The sequence below is a fragment of the Nelusetta ayraudi genome, unplaced genomic scaffold (assembly GCF_046127955.1).
Source record: "Nelusetta ayraudi isolate G7.1 ecotype Tasmania unplaced genomic scaffold, CSIRO-AGI_Nayr_v1 ptg000120l, whole genome shotgun sequence".
Classification (NCBI taxonomy): domain Eukaryota; kingdom Metazoa; phylum Chordata; class Actinopteri; order Tetraodontiformes; family Monacanthidae; genus Nelusetta; species Nelusetta ayraudi.
In genome coordinates this window covers 1,010,034-1,021,025 of record NW_027466170.1, presented here as the reverse complement: position 1 = coordinate 1,021,025, position 10,992 = coordinate 1,010,034, and the positions used below count along the sequence as shown (strand labels likewise).

Below are 10,992 nucleotides of genomic sequence, written 5' to 3'. Positions count from 1 at the left end.
CAGGCTGGGGAAGGCAGAGGATTCTCCACCTCCATCTTAAAGGCCCCGCGTTGTGCGCTCTGCCGGTGCTATAGCGTGCATCTCTGCAGCCTCGAGGCAGAGAAGCTCTGAAGGAATGAGGAAACTACGTCCTTTCCCCCCCTTTCTGTTTGCTCTCCTGTTGTATAACGTGTTACAAAAAAACACCCATGTCCCCTTGTGATGTCACAAGGTGCACCTCTCCCAGGTTAGTGACAAGCCCCACTACCTCTAGTCAGGTGTCGGCCTTTTTTTGTCCATCTCCAAAACTGTGGAAGGTCAAAATCAGGTGCAGGTTTTAGCAGCAAACTCAGCGGGCTATAAACAAAGGGCTAAAATATCCAGATTTTTCAGAAATCAACAGAGGGCATTGGATAATCACTCCTGTGAGGCTGCGACACTGGACTGTCGGATGAAAACTAGATATCTCAAAATGGTGATAATATGAGCCCTTTCATGCTGTCATGGGGGGAAGAAAGTCAATCAGGGTCACTTTTGTTCGTCTAATGTCGACGGTACGGTGGCTAGAGAGGACTTCAGGTGTCTTCAATTATGCAGCGCCGGGGCCACTATCTGTCATGATCAAGGAGCCTCGGCTGTCTCTCAGGGACAAAGCTGCTGTTCACGTTTTCATGTCACCTCCCGCCGTCTTCTTAACATGCGTGGACGGCAGCAGGACTCGTCGCTGGAACAAAGATCTCACACAAATGCAAATGTGCACGTCGATATGAATTAAATCCAGTGGCCAGGAGACAGACCTTCATGACTCCACTCCAGTCTTTGAAGGCAGGAAGGACACTGCAGATATTACTCTGCGAGAAGTCGCAATTGCTCGTCCGTAGGTTTCAATTTGTACCCCTCACCGACGCACAGGAATGAACCGTCTGCTATAAGAGCAAAAACCCAATGCTAAAACAGCTGCTTGGATGTTTTTTTTTGTCGCCTTGCAAAACATGTGGAAGCCACTGCAGCGTCAGTTTTGGTAGGAAGACATCAATCAGTGTTCCTGCTGGAGGCTGTAAACAGAGGCCTGACATTTTTTTTTTATTGTTGTTGTTGTTTGTTTACTGAAAAGGGGACCTTTAAACACAGACTTCAAGGGCCTGTATTGGCAAACTTGATGCTAAATGCGGGTGCTGATTCAAAGCTAAACTCCTAAACCTGTCAAAAATACTAATAATATTATGTAATAATAATATTTGGCGAGAAAAACTAGGGGTCAATACTCCCATTTGCAGCAAAAGGGGGCCTTCCTGCATTCAAAAAAAACCAAACAAACAAAAAAAAACCCCACTGAGTGCCTTATAGCCAAACTAGCGCCACTCAATGAAATTGTGACATCTATATTCAGTGCGTTCACATGAACGTTGCCTCGGCAGCCAACGACATCGCCTCGAAACCCCTCTGCTGCCACTTGTGTCTCTGATCGCTGACAGATCACACAAACCGCTAACCCGCTTCAGCCCCCAAAAACCTGCAGCCCCAGAGTGTCGGTTTTTATTAGAAAACAAACTATCTGTGTCGCTCTCACCATATTGCATTTCATCTGTGGCCTGCTGCCTGAGGAGGCGAGGAAAAAATAAGTTCCTCTCTCCTCTCACATAATCTGCTGCTGCCGCTCGGCCGGCGCAGCTGATTGGCCGGAGGACAGGGCGCCACCCAGGGGCTCGGCGGCCTCCCATTGGCCACTATTTCCAGCGCCCACCTTATTTCTCACAGTCACGCGCCGCGCCATTGGCCGCGGCGCTCGGCCGTCGCGCGTGCGTCACGGCGGTGGGCGTCAGCGGGGAACTTTTCCGGTTCGCCGCCGATTGGCTGCCGTGGCGCGCTGACGTCACGAGGCTGCCAGCTGATCGGCGAGAGAAGCCGGTTTTGAAGAGAGGAGTTGGGGCTGTCGGGGCGAGGAGACGCCGCGGTGGGATCCCCGTGCACCGGATACTCAGCAGCCTTGGACCGCGTCTACTTCCTCCTCTCTGCGTTCTTTTTCAAAAGAGAAGAAAGAGAAGAAAGAAAAAAGAAAGAAAGAAAGAAAGAGAGAAAACCCCCCATCCGAGCGCGCCGAGCCACGCCGAGCCACGCCGGGGACGAGGTGATGTTCGTGGCGGGTCCATAGCCGGAGCCCGTCCGGAGCTGTCACACACTGACATTAATTGAGAGTTTAAGGTGTGGCCGCGGGAGCGCGAGGCAGCGACACCGAGCGAGGCTGTTTGCTCTCGACGGTGGCGAGCTAGTGGTGGATGTTTAAGATCCAGTTCAGACGTTCTTTTTCATCAACATATTGCATAACAAAATGTTCAAGTCATCTTGACGTGCGCACCTTTTTTTTTTTTTCTTTTTTTTTTCTTCAAATTTGGGTCTTAGATCCAACAGTTACCGAGTAGTAAATGGAGCGAGGGGCGATTTTTCTCTCTCTCTCCCTCCCTCTCTCAATTCGTTCCGTGCGTAATTCTTTTTTTCGTCTTCTCCTTCTTCTTCTGCTTCTTCTGCTTCTTCTGCTTCTTCCTTTGGTTGGGAGGGAGGGGAGGGGTCGGGGTTCATCCGTCTGTTACGGACGTGGCAACTTTACAGCAGCCAGGCCGTGTTGAAATGCCACGGGCGAACTGAACTGGGCGTGGGGGGGTGGGGGGGGAGGAAGGAGGGGGAGGTGGTGAGGGTTTGGGGTGAATCAGAGCCCGACAATCCATGAATCTCATCCGGGCTGCACGGCACCTCTCCGTCCGACTGCGCACAAACGCCAAACAGTGGCAGCCGAAGCGGAGGGCGGACGACACTTCGGTGGATTCCGGCAACGAACTTGTAAGTGAGACGGTCCGATTCTTCACTGTTTGTTTCTTTCTTTCTTTATTTGTTTTTGCTAAAAACTTTTCTGTCTGCAATGAGATGCGCGGATGGTGTGTGTGTGTGTGTGTGTGGGGGGGGGGGGGTTGTGGCGTTTTAATGCAATGTAGATGTTGGCTTGTGCGTGCGTGTGGAGAGAGAGGGGGGGGGAGAGGAGGAGGAGGAGGAGGAGGAAACGCAACGATTTGCATTGACGGCGCGTCGCTGGGCTCGGGCCTGTATGTTGTGGTTGATATATACATTTTTATTTATGATATCGCCTGCAGCAGCAGCAGCAGCAGCAGCAGTGGCGGCGGCGACAGCAGCTCGGTGGTTGTTTCTAGAAACGGGGCTGTTTCATCTTCTTCTGCGCGGGTGTGTCTTCGCCAAATCCGGCTGCGTAAAACCAGAGCAGACTTCCTTCCTCAGGTCCGTATCGCAGCGTCTCCTCCCCCCGCCCCCTCCCTCCTCCTCCTCCTCCTCCTCCGCCTCTTCTCCTTTTCCTCCTCCTCGACTTTGTCATCGGCGAGTCGTTTCACTTTTTTTCTTTTCTGTCTTTCCTTCACGGTTGAAAAAAAAAACAAAAAAAAAAACCGAAGAAGTCAGTGAAGTCAATTACGAGCGGGGCGCATCGGCGGACTGACCTTGTGCCGTCTAATTAAGATAAGCTTTAAGTCGAGAGGAAGGCAGATAGAGAGAGAATTCCTCAAAGCCCCACCCTTTGTAGCGCAACATGGATGTGGAGAATCGCTCCCACCTCCTCCTCCTCCTCCTCCTCCTCCTCCCCACTCTACCTCTCCGGCGCTCTCTCTCTCTCCCTCTGTCTATCTTGTCTGTCTCTGTCTGTCCCCTGGTGTCATTCATTTCCCCACATTTCAAGCTTGTCCCCCCACCCCCACCCCACCCCACCATCACATCTTCACCTCATCACCGCTGTCCAGGTGAGGATCTTCTTCTCGGGCTCTCGACAACTTTGCCGTGCGTCGGACCCTTCTACCCGGAGGTAAGCTGTCTTTTTCCAGTCAACCTGTGGCACTCTGTGGTCTTCTTGACGTGACTTGGTCAGACCATCAAGTCGCCGTGTGACATGTTGGTATTTCAGAACTCTGTGTTTTATAGATTGATTGATTTTATTTTTGTTTTTTGTTTGTTTGTCCTTCAACAAGCTGCCTCTGTGTTCCCGCTCGTTGCCCCCCTCCCCCGCCGGCAGAACCGCTTCGCTCGTAAAAACCTGTTGCAAGCCCGGGCAGCCTCTCTGCACCCCTCTATTAATTCTAGCGGCGGCCATTATGTAATCTTATAGGCAGCGTCCAGGGCCAGACGCTTACGCAATCTCAGTTTAAAGATTCCATCACGGTGGAAGTGCTTGAAATGTGAGCACTTTATCAAAAGTTCCCAAAGCTCCGCTTCTCCGGGAGAAAAAGGCCCGTCAGCTGGAGTTTAAATTCAATAAAGAGCAGCCGGGATGCAGTTCGCCTCGTTCGCGTCCTGCTTAGCAACTGGCTGCAGTTTTTCTCTTTTTTTCTCCCCCCCCTCCCCTCCCCTCCCATCTACGTCAACCCAGTGACAGCTCCAGACCTCGCCGTCTCAGATCTTTGTGCTTAAAGCTCCTTGCTAGTGAACTTGAACCCTCCCCGTGCCGCCGGTCCGTCTTTCATTCCCAGATTTTTTTTTTTGTTGGTCAATTCCAAGGGAGCGAAAGAGGTTTCCCAGTTCTGGAAGTTTCCCCGAAGGCTTCCCTGGCGACGGAACGGCTTCCTTCCTTTTTGCTTCAGCTTCGGCAATAATTGCACAACAAAAAGAAAACTTCCCCGTTCCAGGACGGAGGAGACTGTTTGTTGGTGGCTCGGGGTTTATTCCGTCTTCCCGGATTGCCCTGCCTGTTTTTTTTTTTTGTTTTTTTTTCCCCTTGTTTATTTAGAGAATGTCAGTCTCTGGTGAGAATGTCCCGGCCTACTGTATACATCCCCTCCCACCCTCCAAACACGGGAAGTGGGTTGACTGGGACTCGTCCATAAAGAGCGTGATAATATATTTACAAGGTGTCATTGACTCGGCTGACAATGACACCATAAGAGCGCTAAGAGTGCGGTATGCAGAGCCAGAGAGGGGCCTCCGAGTTCTAGTCAGGAGAGCAACGGCCAACTTGGGCAGAGTTTAAGCAAACGGAGGACTTTGGCTGTTCCAGACCAGCTCCTGCAAAAGAAAAGGAAACCAAACGTGCACCAATTTAGACAAAAACCTCTCCTTCTTTTTTTTTTTTTATCAATCCTCAAATGAGTCGCAGTCAAAACTAAACCTATTGCCGCCGTGAAGGTCTCTCCGCTCTGACTTTGCCCTGCCGGAGGAATTGTTTCCCCCTTTTCCGCTCCCTCCCTCCCTCCCGCCCCTCCTCCCCCCCCACCCGCGCTATCTCGATTGACTGTTTGCTTTGTCTGAGCTCCGAGTGTTTGGCCACATCGTCTTGACCTGTGCACGCCTGTGCGTGTGCCGGCCGGTGGCGGGCTGGTGCACAGCTATGGTTGTGTGGCTGGATGTGATTTAATAAAGCCGTCCAGCTGTGGCATCCGCCCACCAGTACGCAAGGACACACACGCAACAGGGCGGGGGTGAGGGGAAGAGGGAGGGAGCAGGGCCGGGGCCCACGGACGCTTCAAACACTCGCCGGGCCCTCGGTGCCGTGTGTGTGATTTTTAAAGGAGTCGTCTTCAGCGGCTGCACGGCTTCAAATGTGTATAAATGCAGCTAGTTTTGTGGATATGTGTGTGTTTTATTTTTTCCTCAGACTTTCCAGTCATGTATTTTTAGGCGGTTAAATTGGGGAGGATTAAGCCCGACCAACCTTTTTTTTTTTTTTTTTTCTAAAGGTTTTTCATGTGGCTTTTTCGCAAAACTTTACAAAACGACCGCAGACAGATGTGGAAAGGTTTTTTGTTTTTTTTTTTCCTCTTCTTCCCTGTGAGCTGACTGACATTGAACAGAGTCATTGAATATATCTATATAAATGAAGCGCCATCGGTCAGATGACTCAGCCCTTCCCTTCAGACCCAAGGCTCCTAGGTGACCAACCCCCCCCCCCCCCCCCCCCACACACACACACACACACACACACACACACCCCCACACCCTCCGTCAAGTGGCCCGGTGTGTCTGAGACGGAACATTGACTGTTATTGATGGCCGATCAAAGTGGTGGAGGGGCGGGGGTGGGGGCTGGGCTGGAAGGATCTGCGGTGGAAATGCGGCAGCTGCAGTGAGGTTGCACATTTAGCGGCCACACCCAGGCAGGCAGGCAGGCAGGCAGGCAGGCAGCCAGCCTCGGAGGGCAACCGTTGACATGCAAAGGCTGCGTTCTCTCTCTCTCTATCTCTCTCTCTCTCACTCTCACTCTCACTCTCTCTCGCTCTCCCACCCTCTGGGGGTTTAAGAACCACATTGGCACTTGGATATTTGACTGTTGCTTCTAATTTAAAAAAAAAAACTGCTACAGAGAGTGTGTGTGTGTGTGTGTGTGTGTGTACAGTTCCTGCACTAGGTGTGTGTGTGTGTCTGCGTCTGCCTGCCGAAGTCAGTCAGAAGCTCCTCCCAGGCAGGTTTCTGTGGGATTGCGATGCACCACTGGCTCCACTTTTAATGTATTCTTGGTGGTGCTTACATGTGCACATACAGTACGGAGGCACAGCGCTGGGACGCGTGGGCGTGAGCGTCATGTGACGTCCAGGAGTCGGCGATGCGGCGCCAGCAGTATTCTCACGCTGGGCCCCGACGACACGCCTGGCTGGGGTGTCTCCCCGTCTCCCGTTGTGCAAGTGCATTGTATTGGAGAACTGCGTCAGAAAATCGAAATGGAAGAATACCATCGTCATAATAATAATTTGACCAACTCAAGGTGTCTTTCCAGTTTCCTGAAAACAGCCGTCAACATAGAGGAGACCAAAATATTTGTTGGTTACATCCTTGAAAAATGCAACAACAAAAAAAAACCCAATAACAAGTTATAATGGCCAGTTTTGTAATTTGTACGTTGCCACAGCAGCTACTTGTTTTGCTTCCCGAATTTAATCTCTACTTCAATTATTTTTTTTATCATTGCCTCGTCACGGACCAGCCTAGTGTATTCAACCCAACCACTGTATGTACCCGACCAGACCTGTTTTCTCTTCTTCTTCTTTTTTTTTTTGATCGCCCATTCCCAAAATTCCCTTTTACATTAAGATGGAACCCTGGATACAATCTAACATGGAGGCCGACCTCGCGCTCACGTGCCAGACACATGAAAAAACATGCAAAAGAATAACAACGGTCGTTTTCCCTCGCGAAAAACCTGCGGGCGTGGTGAGTTAAGAACTCATCTAGAACTCATGACGCACCTTCTGTTTTCCACATGGAGCCGCCACACTGGATGGGAGGAAGTCTCACCCTTGATTTTAGAGGCTTAAGGCTTAGAGAACTATACATACGTATATATATATATAATATAAATATATATATATATATATATATATATATATATATATATATATATATATATATATTTTTTTTTTTAGGGATTTGACTCGGCCCAAGCTGCATTGAGATTATTTCAGGCTGCGGGGCGCTGCTGTATCACACTCAGCGCCAGCGGTGAGCAGCGCCAGCGCTGGGCCTCTCTGCTAACGGGGCTAACGGGCTGGAATGTCGACCATATGTAGCAGGAATGCCAGGAATGTGGCTCGGCCTCGCTGAGGGAAACCGACGCAAAGATGTGGCGGCGGGAGCCGAGCTGGATAAGGAGCGAGGAAAGGGAAGGGATGCCAGTGAGGCGCGGTGAGAGGAGGGGGAGACAGGACGTGGAGACGGTGAGCGCTCGCAAGGAGGAAGAGGAGGTTTGGAGGGCAATGTAGGTAAGGTGGAGGGTTGGAAGAAACTAGGTGAATTTTTGTAGGAAGACGCGCAGAAAGGTGGAAATGGGTCCAGAGTAGAGTCTAAGAATATTACTTTAAGTGGACTCTCGTGGAAATTGGCCTTGGGTGATGTCACAAAGGGCACCATCACTTCTGGCAGCATCTTTCCAAATGTGATAAAGGCAAAATAAATCATCAGTTTCACTGGGAGGCTACAGTTGAACTTTTTTTTTTTTTTATAAACAGTGGGCTAAAATGCCTTCATGCATTTTTGGAAATGATGCTTTGGAGTTGGATTGATGCCACACTGCTCCGCTGGAGTGTGGGACGGCCCGCAAAGATCTGACGGATGGGTTCAACTACGAGCCCTCTAACTGGACGGACTCGCTGTCAAGACGCTGACATGTGACCAGTGAATCACGTTGGAAGATTCGCTGCACGAGACTCTGCGACTCTGAGGCTCTGCCCGTCCACCGGTGTTCCAGGTCTGACCTGCGAACGCCTCTGCTGGCTTTGCTTTGTACTGTCAGGCCATCTGGGTACAGCTGGAAACCGGGAGGACAGTGAAGACATGCGATCTCACACACACACACACACACACACACACACACACACACAAACGCAGTTATGCAAACATGTTTTTTAGTTTAGCATACCGCGGATGGTTAGAAGTGTAGCTCACACAAACTGGGAACCAATAAACCAGATTGCTGTCTCTATTTGGCTGCAGACCCGCCCACGTCACCGCGGTAACGCCAGTTGTTTTTTTTTCTAGAACAAAATTATTACATTTATTTTTCTTCAGTACAAAAAATATTTATTGTGCATTTTGTAAAACTTGAACGTTTTTTTATATTATTATTATAATATATATTTTTTTTCTTTATCTATTTATTTTATTACATTTACTCCTGTACATAGCAGTCTGACTTTATGTTTTATGAACTTCAGGCAGGAAATCATGACGTACATCTGAGAACTTCTGGAGGTGTTGTCCTGTCTGGGGCTTTATTTATTACATCCAACACTCAGAGTTTTGCGATGTTGACCCTCATAAACCCGCTCCGAAAGTTCTCCCTCGCCCACCGAGCCTCCTCTGCTAGCTGCGCTCAGATATTCCGTTGCAGCACTGAAACCTCCTGCGTGCAAACTCAGACTCCTTGTGCTGCGGCCCTTTTTTTCCTTGTTTGTTTTTGTTTTTAAAGCAACCTGCCAAAACTCACTTAGTGATAGAACGCAAAGCAGCCGAGCCCTCTGGCGAGTTCTCGGAGGTACGTCGACTTTGCTCTCAGTGAAACTTTGAGTGTTTTGATCATCCATTAAAAATGTAAGAAAAGAACCCCCCCACTAAATTATAACAGTGACTCGAAGCAACTAAAACAAATAGATAGATCCCTGACGTGTGTGTGTGTGTGTGTGTGTCACTGCCAGTGCAGAGAGGAAGAAAGGGGGCAGAAGGACGATAATGAGCAGATTTCTCTGGAAACACTCTGTGCGCAGGCAGCTGCCACTTCATCTGCCCTCCAGGCCGTTTGTGTCTTTCAGCCGTGCTAAATCCTACTGGGGGAGGAAACTGTGTGTGTATGTATGTATGGACTACTGTGTGTGTGTGTGTGTGTGTGTGTGTGTGTGTGTGTGTGTGTGTGTGTGTGTGTGTGTGTGTGTGTGGCAGAATAACGTCCGCCGAGCTCAGTCAGTTTTATTGTCAGTCCTTGCATCAGACACACACACACACGCACACACACACACACACACACACACGTGCACACGCTCGCACACCTGCTGTTTCAAAGTGGTGCTGCGTCATCGTCTCTCGGCTCCACCAGGTTGACTGCTGCCCATCCTAATGACATCATTCATACAGAAGCCCCGCCTCCACCGCTTTCTTCTTCTCTCTCTCTCTCTCACACACACACACACACACACATGCGCGCACTCGCACGCACTTACACAACTCCATACCGTTCCCATGCATTCCTGCCTCCAGATTCTTTTTACATTAAAAAAAACCAAACAAACGCCGTCTGTCAGCGACTCCGACACAGGACTTAACTGGAATGAGCCGTTTCCCTCTTCCTGGTTCCCACCTGCCGGCTTCCTGCCCATTGACATCATCTCTTCCTGGAGCAAATGCCACAGCGCCCTGGGAGGAAGTGATGGCATTAACGAGCTGCATGTCGGCTCCGTGGATCAAAGAGGGGCTGCACGCCTGCAGAGACGCTCTGCAGCGGGACGGCTAATTGAAGTTTTGTCTTATTTGGGGATAAAAGGATGAAAAAGGGGAGGAGAAAGATGTGCCGGTGTCTTTGGCTTTGACTCCGCCCCCTAAATTAAAGCCTCCACATTGTGCAAAACTCACTCTGAGAGTGTGTTTGAAGAATATATGTGCCTCTCTCGTGAGTGAACTCTCCCTAAAGGAGAAAAGTCCAACCGCAGTGCTGGAATGAGCGCTCAGCAGTGCCCTTTGTGATGTCACTAAGAGTTTCACTGCCTTTCACACGTTGAAGACCACGCCCTCATTCTCTGGCGCCGTCGCACAGCTGCCTCGTATTTGTTCCCCTTCGAAAAATCCGCAAGAACCAAAAAAAAAGCATCAGCTTATTTCTTCAGCTTAAGCAGCTATTTTCTGGAAGTCTGGAGTTTCCAAATGAAATGAAAATGAAAATAAAACCGGCGGCGTCCTCTCCCTTCCACCGCTGTACCAGCTGTAACTGGTTTCATTTTGAATCATTAATTCATCTCCAGAGAGCCGGCAGCCGGCAGCCGAGGCTGCCATTGCAGCAGTGGCGGCGGCGGCGGCGGCGGCGGCGGCGCAGGTTCACTGGGTTCGCATACATGCATGTGTGCACGGATGCGCCGCGCACAGCCCACTTCTCTGTTTTCTCTTCCTCAGCAGTGTCAAATGACATTTCATATTCCTGCCGACGTGAATGCGCGTGTTGTTAGCGAAGGAGCTGCTTCCATAAAACAGGGCGTGGACTCCTCCCCCCCCCCCTACCCCCCCCCCCCCCCCCCCCACAACCCCCCCAGGCTCTCTCTGCACATGCACACATTTCCTCAGCGGACTCACTTTATGCAAACAGTTTTTATGATTACTTTCTTTCTTTTTTTCTATCTCTTTCTCTGCACGCTAGAAAACGTTGTGAGCGCCAGCCAGTCAGCGGCTGTCTGGGTTATTTCGAGGATGAGTGACGAACCCCCTCTGACAGCGAGACTAACCACTGGAATTATCTATTAGCAATGTTGTATGCGTTGCAGCATGCTTGTGTGCGTG

At 50.2% G+C, this 10,992-nt stretch overlaps 1 long non-coding RNA gene across 1 annotated transcript; it reads left to right on the top strand.

Annotated features, from left to right (window-relative positions):
* The first annotated feature begins 2,493 nt into the window (after positions 1–2,493).
* LOC142904000 (uncharacterized) lies at positions 2,494–5,097 on the top strand. The gene is made up of 3 exons (XR_012929304.1): positions 2,494–2,814; positions 3,132–3,264; positions 3,777–5,097. It is a non-coding gene; the product is annotated as an uncharacterized LOC142904000 (long non-coding RNA).
* Positions 5,098–10,992: the final 5,895 nt, after the last annotated feature.